Raw genomic sequence first — 13,280 nt, 5'->3', positions numbered from 1 at the left:
AGAGTTGTGAACCTGTGGAATTCTCTGCCACAGAAAGTTGTTGAGTCCAGTTCGTTGGATATATTCAAAAGGGAGTTAGATGTGGCCCTTACGGCTAAAGGGATCGGGGGTATGGAGAGAAGGTAGGAGTTGGGTACTGAGGTTGCATGATAGCCATGATCATATTGAATGGTGGTGCAGGCTCGAAGGGCCGAATGGCCTACTCCTGCACCTATTTTCTATGTTTCTATAACTCTTAAGACCCTTTTGGGTACCCATGTATGATCAGTGATCCTAATCTTACAACGCTGCTGATTATTTTAATGTTGCCTGTTCAGAGATGCTGCATAGCATTCTCCTAAAATTCATCCTTCTAAAACATCATTCTGCTTTTTTGGATGATTTTTTTCAGCTTGTCTAGATGAAGGAATGGAACACTTCTTTCCAGTCAACGTTATTTTAATACCATTAGCAGTTGATACAACTGAGTGTCTTGCGAGGCCAATTCAGAGTTAACCACATTGGTGTGGGACTGGAGTCACCTATAAGCCAGACCAGGTTACATTCCCTAAAGGACGTTCGTGAAGCAGTTTGGTTCTCTCTCTCTCTCTTCATGTATCTGTGCTTCTCTCGGTGCCCTGTACGATAGAACGATAGAGCTTGTATTTATGTAGCGCCTTTAAAAACCTCAGGTTGTCCCAAAGCGCTTTACAGCCAATGAAGAGCAGTCACTGTTATAATATAGAAAACACAGCAGCCATTGTGCACCTAGCAAGGTTCCACAAACAGCAATGAGATGAATGACCAGATCATTTATTCTTTGGTGGCGTTGGTTGAGGGAGGAATGTTGGCCCAGGATACTGGGAGAAACCAGGATACCTTCTTCCAATAGTGCCTTGGATCTTTAACACCCACCCAAACAAGCAGACGGCAATTCTAATTTATTTATAATACCTATCTTTTCTCAGCTGTGTCTGACCAATGGGGCAATTTTAACCTAACCCGTCCAACAGGATTGGGTGGAATGCCATTTTATGCCCCGCCTAATATTACTCCATTGACTTCAATGGAGAGTAAAATCGGGCGGGGAGTAAAACCAGTGTTGCACATGATCCCGTCAGCTGCCAGATGGGGTGGGTTAGGCTAAAATTGCCCCCAATTTGTCTATAGCACTCTGACTGTTTAAATTTTCCATTCACAAAAAAAATTGTTGCTGCCTTGAAAGTTCCAATTGTCGTTGCCTTTTGGGGTGGCGAATTCCAGATTCCCACTTTAACAATAGAAGCATGTCACTTTGCTCAAATCACTTCTAAAGCATTCGGTGACAGTGCAGCAAGTCAAATCAAATGAGGGAGCAGGGGGGCCATTTAGGTTTGTCTCTTTCATTTTTAAAAATATCAAATGGCTTCAGATTAACCAGAAGAAAATAACTAAGGCAATCAATGTTAGTAGGTGGATAAACGCCACAAGGATTCCACCCGCATCTGTCAGGAGGTTGAAAAGAAAGAATAAAAAGGACTTGCATTTAGATAGCGCCTTTCTCGATCTCAGGACATCCCAAAGCACTTCATAGCCAATATAATCACTGTTGTAATGTAGGAAATGCGGCAGCCAATTTGCGCACAGCAAGCTCCCATAAACAGCAATGTGATAATGACCAGATATTCTGTTTTAGTGCTATTGGTTGAAGTATAAATACTGACTAGGACACCAGGGAAATCTCCCCTGCTCTTCTTTGAATAGCACCACCTGAGAGGGCAGAAGGGGCCTCAGTTTATCGTTTCATCCAAAAGACGGCACCTCTGACAGTGCAGCACTCCATCAGTACTACACTGAAGTGTCAGCCTGGATTATATGCTCAAGTCTCTGGAGTGTGACTTGAACCCACGACCTTCTGACTCCGAGGCCAGAGTTCTGCTACTGAGCCACAGGTGACACAATTGAGGCCACTTCAATGAAGTTTATTAAAAATGTCTGTGACTTGTATTACAGTACTGATCTCCTTCGAGATGTTTCCTTTCTTCTTGAGTGAAATACCAGCTTCTCTTCTGAACCCTTCACGAGGTAGCTTTGTAAGTCAAAGGTGATTCATAAGAACTGTGCCAGGGACTGGGTGATAAATTGGGTTTTAATGAACTGTCCATCGACACCTTCGTACGTGCTCATTTTTGTACTTTGAACAGTTTCAGTTCAGTTCTGAGGGCATACAGTGATGGATCCAGCTGGTGCTAAGAATGAATTAAAGTGTTGCCATTAGCAAAAAGCATAGATTTGATAATGTTTCTTTTTACCTCAGGAAATACTTAAACAGTCGGGTTAGTTACAATCATCAGCATGGTTCCAGTAAGTTTTACCAGCAGAAAAACTGCGAATAGTTCAAGAGGTCCACTTTGGAGTAATTCCCGCTCCCCGTCTGTCACACTCTCTGTCTCCCTGTCCCTCTCTCTCTCCCTGTCTGTTTCTCTCTCTCTCTGAATCCCTGTCTATCCCTCTCTCTCTGACTCCCTGTCTGTCCCTCTCTCTCTGTCTCCCTGTCTGTTTCTCTCTCTCTCTGTCTCCCTGTCTGTCCCTCTCTCTCTATCTCTCTGTCTGTCCCTCTCTCTCTCTCTGTCTCCCTGTCTGTTTCTCTCTCTCTGTCTCTCGACCTCCCTGCCTGTTTCTTTCTCTCTGCGTCTCCCTGTCTCTCTCTCTCTGCCTCCCTGTCCCTCGCTCTCTCTCTGTCTCTCTCTCTCTGCCTCCCTGTCCCAGCTCTCTCTCTATCTCCCTGTCTGTCATACTCTCTCTGCCTCCCTGTCTATTTCTCTCCCTGTCTGTCACACTCTCTCTGCCTCCCTGTCCATTTTTCTCTCTCTGCCTCCCTGTCCACCTGTCTCTTTGTCTCCCTCTGCTTATCTCTCTGTCTGTCTATTTCTCAGTACATCTCTCTCTCTCTCAGTCCAACTCTCTCTCTCTCCTGCTCTCTCAGTCCAACTCTCTCTCTCTACTACCCCCACCCCCTCTCTCAGCCCAATTCTCTCTCCTTCTCTCAGTCCAACTCTCTCTCTCTTTCTCTCTCTCCCTCTCTCAGTGTTCTCTTCTGCAAAATCCATAGTTTAGAATAACCACTAATCTGAAAGTAATTTTCCTACATGAAATGTCAGAATGGGCATCTTCATAATCATGTTTAAGTCAAATCTTAATGGAAGGACCAGTCCTCTAACTCTATAGCTAGAAGATCAGAAATGGCAAAGGTTTACAGAGTTAGTGGTGTATTTGTTATATAACCTGTATCAGGAAAAAGATTTATGCGTGATGATAGACCAAACATTAAAGGAATGATAAAAGCATAGAATGGTGGGGTGAAGGAATGTGTTTTGGAGAATATCGCTCTTAGCAAATACAGTTGATTGACTCCTCAAAAAATTAAGAGGATAAATATTTGGCTGTGAATAGAATTAGTGGTTGTAGATATAGAGGTATCGAATGAGACCATCAAATATTTCTAATTCTTTGTCTAGGTGTTAATAACTTTGTTAAAACAGTAAGCATTGTCAACAAATTCTGCCCCTTATAGATCAAATCAGATTCAGTAAGATCACCTTGATTGTCACTTTCTAAAGGCAGGCATGTTGGTTGAGCGATGAATATTGGCCAGGACACTGTGAACTCTCCTGCGCTTCAAATAGTGCCATGGGATCTTTTGCATAGACCCGAGAGGGCAGACAGGGCTACAGTTTAACGGCACCTCCAACAATGCAGCACTCACTCAGTTCTGCACTGGAGGGTCAGTCTGGATTATGAGCCCAATTCTCTGGAGTGGAACTTAAACCTTTGACCTTCTGACTCAGAGGTGAGAGTGGTACTGACTGAGGCACAGTGGAAAATGCTTACCGATGATTGGCTGGTAATACCATGCTGTGAAAAACTGAGACACCTAATAAGATTTGACAATGTTTTGTCATGAAAGTGAAATAAGTTCCTTTTAAATGGAGCTCAGAATGTTGCTCAGAAGTTTAACATTTACAACAGAGGGGTGTCCTTTAATAGTGAAAAGCTCACTGTTGCCTCACTTTTCAAGAAATATCAGCACTTCCTTCATCTCATTTTGCAGTAAGGATATTTGCTGTAAACTCTGGTGGAGGAACCATAGGAAGATAGGAACAGGAGAAGGCCACTTAGCCCTCGAGCCTGTTCCGTCAGATCATGGCTGATCTGTACTTCAACTCCACCTACCCACCTTTGTTCCACATTCCTTTATATCCTTACCCAACAAAAATCTATCGATTTTAGTCCTGAAAATGCCAATTGACCCTAAGCACCCTCAGCTTTTTGGGGAGAGAATTCCAGATTTTCACTACCATTTGTGCGGAAAAAGTGCTTCCTGATCTCACTCCTAAATGGCCTGGCTCTAACTTTAAGATTATGCCCCTTGTTCTGGATTCCCCCACCAGAGGAAATAGTTTCTCTGTATCTGCCTTATCGAATCCTTTTATCATTTTAAACACCTCGATCAGATCACCCATCAATCTTCTAGGCTCAAGGCTATACAAGCCAAGTTTACGCAACCTGTCCTCATAATTTAAGCCATGGTATAATCTGCCCTGTACTGGTTCCAAGACTGATATATCTTTCCTGGGGTGCGGTGCCCAAAACTAAATGTAGTACTCCAGATGGAGTCTGAACAAGGCTCAGTGCAACTGCAACATCACTCCCTCCCCTCTGTATGCCAATCCCCTTGAGATAAAGGCCAACATTCCATTAGCCTTTTTGATTACTCACGGATTGACTCATTTTGTTTTTTGCAACTCCCCTCACATGGTGGAACGCTTCGAAATGTCACAATGACAGCATGGCTAAGAACTGAAGGAATCTTAAAAGAAAAGAAAGAAAAGTACCTTTCACCTCAGGATGTCCTTAAGCCCTTCACAGCCAACAAAATACTTTTGAGGTGTAGTCGCTGTTGCAATTGTAGGACATTACATTTGTAAGAATGGTCGACTTGCCAGTTAATTAAACAATCAGTGTTTATGTGGCAGGGTAAAGCCTAATTCTGAAGTATTTGCCTTGAAGATACCACCTGAGGCTGCTGCAGATCACAGGAGTAGGCCAGTCAGCCCCTCGATCCTGTTCCGTCAATCAATCAGATCATGGCTGATCTGCACCAAAAGCAACAAGAACCAATGCTGAACTTAACCAGGTATGACATTGCGGTCCTGAAGTAAGTCAACGTAATGGCAGTCTTTGTTTTATTCCTAAGGCAGGGATATAACTCAAAAGTACATCAACATAGGTGACATTTCTACAATGTACACTTGGATGGGAGCTTGGGTTTATTGGCATGTGCTAATATATTCAAGTTGCATTCACTTCTGGTGAACGTGCGATTTATTCTATTTTCTAACCTGTCATTAGAACGTGCTCTTGGGGAAAATATACAATGCTGTTTGGATAAATCAATGACTAGAGAACATTGTACGGAGATGGAAATTGATTTTTGCAGCTTATCTTCGACACAATACAAAAGCAACAAGACCCTTCAGTTAGAAAGCGTCTTTAATATGGAGGGGCAGAAAGTCGTCAGCGCAAAGCTTCAGGGGACAACAGCAACAATATGGTCATCGCACACGCCCGAACCGGGAGGTCTGAGGCTGTCCCCGAAATTGGGCCTTGGGCCTCCTCAAGCTGCCGGTGCCCGTCACACCTCCGCGTGCAGCTCGGCCTCCTGTGGTAACGGATTGCAGGCTGCCTGCCTTGACGGCAGCTGCCTCGGCTGATTGCCGGCGGGGTGGGGGTGAATGAGGATGACGGGAGAGCTCATGGCTGGCAATGGGCTCAGGTGAGCGCGCCTGCTACTCCTGGATCCACGCGAATCTATATTTAAATGAACAATACTCTCCCTTTTAGGGACGGCCGGTCGTTAGGCCGCATCCAGGCCAGGTGAAGCTGAGCCAAGCAGGCCTAGCTCAGGACACCAATTTCCCGAGGGGGTCCTACAACAGGCATTAGGCCTCTCATTTGCATTTGTAAAGGTGGACTAATGCCTGCTTCAGGCAACCTCCAGAGACACCCGAAAAATCGCTCAACCCAATTTCGGAACGGACATCTTCTATGCATCCTTGGGGCAAAGGACATTGGATCCCAAAATTGGGCCTCATTGTGCCGATTTTATGCCCAAAAACATGCCCAATGGAGTCTAATTTCTCCTCCAGAAAATGTCCCAAGTTTATTTGGAAGGAGGGAGATAATTAAGCAGAATAATACTAACTTGCCAGTGATATTTGGTAGTTTCCTCGACGCTACTGCAGTCAGATTGACAGAGGTATGTGGTACAGAAAATAATCAAAAAGGCTAATGCAATGCTGGCCTTTATATCTAGAGGACTAGAATATAAGGGGGTAGAAGTTATGCTTCAGCTATACAAAACCCTGGTTAGACCATACCTGGAATACTGTAAGCAGTTCTGTGCACCACATCTTGGGAAGGGCTTATTGATTTTGGAGAGAGTGCAGTGTAGGTTTACCAGAATGATACCTGGACTCCAAGGCTTAAATTATGAGGCAAGGGGAACAGATAGGGTAGATAGAGAGAAACTATTTCCACTGGTTGGGAAGTCTAGGACTAGGGGGCATAGTCTAAAAATTAGAGCCAGACCTTTCAGGAGTGAAATTAGGAAACTCTTCTACACACAAAGGCCGCGATCTCGGCAACTGTGGCAAGACCGGGGAGGCTGGGGTCGGGGGTGGGTGGCTAAGCCGCTCCTGGCTCCAGCCCACACTGTATGAAGAATCTTCTGTTGATGGGGCTTCTTAAGCCCGCCCTGCGACGTTCACAGCCAATTGAAGGAAGCGGGTCCGATAACGTCATTTGATGAGGCGTCATCAGCTGGTTTCCTTAAAGGGACCAGGGCCACATTGATTTTGACAGTTGTTCTGTCAGTGTTCTACAGCATTGAGGTGCTGAAAACACTGACAAACATTGCACAAAGGTGCACGGCTGCACCCACGCTCTCCCATGACTCCTTTCCAGATGTTTATGGAAGGAGTCACAGCATGCAGGGAGGTTCTCCCCAGGAAACCAACGCAGCCTGGTTGCACATTGTACAGGAGTACTTGGCTGCAGGGGCACAAACCTTTCAATGATCTCAGTAGATCATGAAACGTTACTGCAAAACCACAGTCAACCTCATCCTGCTGAGCCACTCATCACATCCCCATCACTCTGCCTTCCCTACCCTACTCCTACACATCCTTACTCACACCAACTTACCTTGCACCTCCACCCATCCCTCTCTCTCTATCTACATTATCACATCCCCATCTCACTAGCTACACCACACACTCACCCTCATCCTTGTCCAATCATACCAACTAACAACTCAAAAGGGTAGGCACTTGGGTCTTTTAGCCAAAGTTCATGTAGAGTTTCTGCTAATGTGTTGTCAAACATTGAAATCTTTATTTTGAACACTTTGCGTTCTTGGACAGATTTGTGTGCACCTTTGGAAGTGGCTTAATGAGTTATAGTGAATGGTGAGTCATAATGGTACCCCCCCACCCCGCAATGGTGATGAATGTGAAAGCAATGGCTTGGACATCATGGTGCTGGTGCTGGTGTGGGGTGGTACCAACCTGGTGCTTCATGTAGCAGCCATGGTGTACAGAGTCAAGTGAAGTATATCTGGCTATTGTGAGGCCATCCCTGATGTCTCGGCAGCAATGTGGTCGGGTGCTGATGCCCTGTGTCTTGTGCAGCATCAGGTGATTGCAGATAAGGTTGGTGTTCTTGGTGATGCTGGTATGTTTAGTGATGCTGGTGTTGGGGCTGATCGTGGTAGGATTCTGAGGACCAAGGTGAGATTTTCCCAAGAGCACTGATGCTGCTGGAATAGTTGGCAGCTGAAGTTGAGATGACAGAAGCGATCTGTAAATGGTGAGAGAGGTTGCTCCAAGGAGGTGATAGTGGATAGAGAGTTCACTGCAAACATTTCCAAACTGCCTACAGCTCAAAAGTGTTTTCCAAAACCTGAAGGCTTCAGGCTCTAAGATTGGAAAGTAAACAGCTGTGAAATGGTAGCTTTTATACCACTTCTGCAGCTGTCAACTAGTCAAAGCAAAGGAGTCATCGAGAAACCGACACACTTACCTGACGTGAAGCCCGAGTGATGGGAAACTGCTGAAAAACGTGGAAAAATGCTAAATACCTGGTAAAATTATTTTTAAATACCTCTAAACTACCTTTTAATGATGTTAATTGGCTGGCCCACCGCTTGGTCTGTGAACCGCAGCCAGATCTGGCACTTTGGAAACCGACAAGGAGGCGGGTTCAGAGCGGGATCCTGCTCCGCTGTCAATCTCGGCCATTGTGACAGCGGACCCACCTTCAAACCCGCACACTCAGAGCTGGTAAGATTCCGACCAAAATGCGCTGCAAATGGCATTTGATGCTAGATCAGTTGTTAATTTTAAATCGGAGATTGATAGATTTTTGTTAACCAAAGGTATTAAGGGATGTGGGCTGAGGGCGGGTATATAAAGTCAGATCACAGATCTCATTGAATGGCGGAGCTAGCTCAAGAGGCTGAATGGCCTACTCCTGTTCCTATATAATAGGATGGATCCTCGGACACTTAAGGAGACTTGGGCAAATATTTGTGGAGCACTGAATTTCGTCATGAAATAATTTCTAAGTACTGGTGAGGCTCAACACAGCAAACAGACACAAGAACTAGATTTATAAAGACAAACATTTTTGAATCAGGAAAGTGAGAAAGTTTAAAGGCCTGAATCCTTCCAGAAAATATTCCCGTAATATTTGACCTATTTTATTGTTTATCTCTTACAGCTCTAAATTCCTCTCTGTCTGTCCTTTTACTGCTACAATACGTTGTAATGCTGTGCTTAATATTGGCTTTATCAAAAGAATAATGTAGCACAATCCAACCAATGCACACACAACACTGGCTAGCAAATAGCACTAGGACCACAACGACTGGGAAGAGCATTGGCATTTCATTTCGCTTGTTCCTGTTCACCGTACCCTATGTTTAACGGTGTTTTAGGGGGTCTCACAGTCCCAACTTCCACAAGAGACGTGGTAACAAAGAGCAACTCCACAGAGAAAGCTCTGTGTGTCCAACAACCCTTGCAGTGTTTGCTTGGTGGTGTTCTTGGTGGGCAATATTGAACTGAGCAACTGTGCAGCATTCATTCTGAGAGCACAGATTCCCAGTAAAGCACCTGGAATCCCAGGTGATAAAAGTGACTTATTTAGCCAATGTAAGTAAACCACGGGTCCCCACAGAAGCAAAAGGCCCAGGATCCAGCTCCCAACTGGTTTGCCTGGAGAAGCCGACACTCTCCCTCCCCCACTCAGGCCTTCAGCTAAAATGACAGATCGGGTCCCGATGATATCATCGCACCCTATCTGCATATTTAAAGTAGGACCCCTTTTCCCAGCCTGCGGGTGTCCCGCTCGCCTGCACAAAAGAGCAGTTTAAGACCTGGAGGGAAGACAATTGGCAAGTGACTGGTATTATTTTAACTGCCCACCCACCCAGATTCTGCCAGGTGGGGGGGCAGTTAAAATCAGGGTCATTTAATCTCGATTTATGAATGGCCTGCAATTCAACGCACAAGTTTTAATGTAGTTCATCATTCATAAATCAATCTTCAAGCCTTGTTTCACCAGCTGCTCCTGGTGAAATGTTCGGAATTCAGGAAAGCTGTCAGCAGCTTTATTTTTAATTATGTGGCACTCTGCTGTCCTCCGACTCTCTTAGATCAACATTAACATGACACATGCTTGGCCCGCAGTCTTCGTAAAGGAGAAAGTACAGCTCAGCCCCTACACTTTGTTCAAAGAAAACTTAGGTTTGTAGAGCCCGAGACCTACAATTCATCCTAGTAACATGCTGATGCTTTTTGTGCTAAATTTTCTTTGTCCCTCCTCCCTCAAACCCATAGCCCATCCATAACACTGCCTGCTATGCAGCTTTGCTGATGCTCGTCTGAAAATCCCAGTCCACCGCCAGAAATCCAGTTCCTGAGGTCTCACATCCAAGGTTGTGATGTCCCATTACTGAACTCCAGATTCTGCTCACTAACCCAGTGATGATTCTGCTCAGTGTCCCTCTACTTTAAAATGGCGCTCCCTCTACCTTACCATGCACATCTGATTGGTTACAATGCTGGCTGAAAGAGACCCCTTCAAACAGTGCTGAATGACAGGATATGGTGTGTTCCACTTTCTGTTTGTGTGAGCGAGAGGGAGAGGGAAAGACATCACAAGAGAAGGTCTGGAGTACAGTGGACCTTGTTAAGTTATGAGGACTACTGTGTATCTCACAGACTAGGTCCTGAACTTCCATCATCAGGCAAGCCTTTTTTGGAGCCACCTTGATTCCAAGGAGTGACCATTTACCTACTCTAAGGGTAGATATTATTGGTCATTCGGCAAGTGACCAAGTTGGGTTTTAAGCCTCACAGGGTAGATTACAAGGATTCCTCTTGAGCAACAATTCTGTGCAGTACAACTCACCATAACACATGAGTGCATTACTCCCATTGGACAATGCTTCAACCAGTTGGAGATGCCTGATCATGGCACACGCTGAACCCTGGGTATGTGAATATAGGTTCTCATAGCCACCCCTTCCAGGATCTGTCATCCCACATCTGAGAGTTTCTTCATCAGCCAAATGATGGGCTTCTGCTTTCAGCATGGTGGGAGGACCAATAAAGGGTGTCGTATGACTTGCCAGTACCATGATGACCTGGATGTCCAGTTGCAGTGCTGCATATTAGACTTACCCATCACTAACTGCTTAATCCGGATCCGAATGTAAGATGCTTTAACAAAGGCTGAGAGATTGACATCCCTTCCAGGATACTCAGTGGCACGTTGTAAACCATAGTCCTACCTCCCTGCAACTGTTTTGATTGTTCATCACAAATCCACCTCACAGATTGGTTCTGGATCTCACACATAGGCTGGAGGAAGCCCATCCACTGCATGACTAGAAGATCTAACCGGCGAGGGAGAATTGTTTCAACATGTGTCCTGTATGTGCTGAAAATTTAACCTGTTGCCCGTACCCTAACTCACTCCAAGTCCTGTTCACCATCGCCCCCCCTCTTCCCCGCCCCCCTCCCTCCCCGTGCTCACTGACCTACATTGACCCCTGGTCCCCGAGCGCCTCAATTTTAAAATTCTCATCTCGTGTTCAAATCCCTCCATGGCCTTCCTATCTCTGGTATCCTCCTCCAGCTCTATAACCCTCTGAGATCTCTGCGCACCTCCAATTCTGGCCTCCCTTCATCCCACCATTGGTGGCCGTGCAAACAGCTGTCGAGCCCCAAGCTCTGATTGTCCCTCCCTAAACCTCTCTGCCTCTCAAACTCCCTCTCCTCCTTTAAGCTACTCTGGCCTAGAAATTCACTAAGGCCCGAAGATGGGTGGTGCCATCGCGATGCGACATTCGCTTGTGTCTGTAAAAAGATCGCAGGCAGTGCCATTGTTTTGGTGCTGCATGCAAATGAGCATTATTGTGGCACTCAGTCCAGTGCTAAAAAGCTGAACGCCCATCAAGGACTCTGGGGGGAGGGCCTGGTGGGCAGGGCCAGGCTCGGGGGGGCCTGAAGGTCGGGGCCCATCTCGGGGGGTCCTGGAGGTCGGGGCCAGAATTGGGGGGGGGAGATCGGAGTCAGGTGTGAGGTCGGAGATAATAATAGTAAGTACTTACCTTTTTTTCATTCGGCGTTGCTGAGTGTTTGTTTTCCCAGCAGTAAACATCGCTAGCACAGGCTGCCTCAGACGCAATCCAAATTTGTAAAAGGTAGCAGAAGGCGGCGTTAGGCCCCTTATTTAAATATGTTAATAGCCTAATGCCTGCTTCAGACGAAGGTAAACAACACCTCTCTTTTTGCCCTCACCAATATGTCGTCTGATGCAGCCCACGCCAGTAGTGGGTGGAAGCCTGAATGTCATTTAGTCCACAAAACCAGCCTTAACAGCCGGCAGTAAGGTGCCGAATTTCAGGCCCTTTATCTCTTTGACCAAGCTTTTGGTTACCTGTTCTATTATCTCCTTCTTTGGCTATATGTCAATTTTGTCCAGAAAAGCACCTCAGGATGTTTTACTGTTAAAAGTGCTATAAAAATACAAGTTTTTGTTGTTGACTATGTCCAAACTGAAATTGGCTTCCCTCAGGACTCCAGGTACAAAAATGAGCCAAACATTGTCCCTTGTATCTTCCAAGGAATGTCTTTGAGACTCCCTTTTGAACATAATAACATATGAACAGCTTGCTCCACCATTCAATTAGAACAATGGCTGATCAGATCATGGAGTCAGCTCCACTTCCCTGTCCGCTCCCCATAATCCTTTATTTCCTTAACGCTCAAAAATCTGTCTATCTCCGCCTTAAATATATTTAATGACCCAGCCTCCACAGCTCTCTGGGGCAGAGAATTCCACAGATTTACAACCCTCTGAGAGAAGAAATTTCTCCTCATCTCCGTTTAAAATGGTCAGCCCCTTATTCTGAGATTATGTTCCCTAGTTTTAGTTTCTCCTATAAGTGGAAATATCCTCTCTGCAGCCACTTTGTCGAGCCCTCTCATCATCTTACACGTTTCAATAAGATCAACTCTCATTCTTCTGAACTCCAAGGAGTATAGGCCCAACTTACTCAACTTATCTTCATAAGTCAACTCCTTCATCTCCAGAATCAACCTAGTGAACCTGCTCTGAACAGCCTCCAATGCAAGTATATCCTTCATTAAATACGGAGACCAAAATTGTACACAGTACTCTAGGTGTGGCCTCACTAATACCCTGTACAATTGTAGCAGGACTTCTCTGCTTTTATACTCTATCCCTCTTGCAATAAAGGCCAATATTCCATTTGCCTTCCTGATTACTTGCTGTACCTGCATACTAACTTTTTGTGTTTCATGCACAAGGACCCCCAGGTCCCTGTGTACTGCAGCACTTTGTAATTTTTCTCCATTTAAATTATAATTTTATTTTCTATTTTTTCTGCCGAAGTGAATAACCTCACATTTTCCCATGTTATACTCCATCTGCCAATTTTTTGCCCACTCACTTAGCCTGTCTATATCCCTTTGGAGATTTTTTGTGTCCGTCTCACAATTTGCTTTCCCACCCATCTTTGTATCATCAGCAAACTTGGCTACATTACACTCGGTCCCTTCATCCAAGTAGTTAATATAGATTGTAAATAGTTGCGGACCCAGCACCGATCCCTGCGGCACCCCACTAGTTACTGTTCGCCAATCGGAAAATGACCCATTTATCCCGAC

At 45.3% G+C, this 13,280-nt stretch overlaps 1 protein-coding gene across 1 annotated transcript in view; it reads right to left on the bottom strand.

The window, feature by feature from the left end:
* Positions 1-2,006: 2,006 nt before the first annotated feature.
* The window catches only part of LOC139276260 (uncharacterized), a 61,638-nt gene continuing 50,364 nt past the window's right edge, over positions 2,007-13,280 (bottom strand). Inside the window, exon 2 of the mRNA XM_070893990.1 lies at positions 2,007-2,207. The gene's annotated coding sequence lies outside the window, so the exon portion shown is untranslated. The remainder of the gene's footprint in view (positions 2,208-13,280) is intronic.

This window comes from Pristiophorus japonicus, chromosome 11 (genome assembly GCF_044704955.1).
Source record: "Pristiophorus japonicus isolate sPriJap1 chromosome 11, sPriJap1.hap1, whole genome shotgun sequence".
Taxonomy (NCBI): Eukaryota; Metazoa; Chordata; class Chondrichthyes; family Pristiophoridae; genus Pristiophorus; species Pristiophorus japonicus.
Note: the sequence above shows the minus strand (reverse complement) of the source record. Positions and strands in the feature narration are given on the sequence as shown.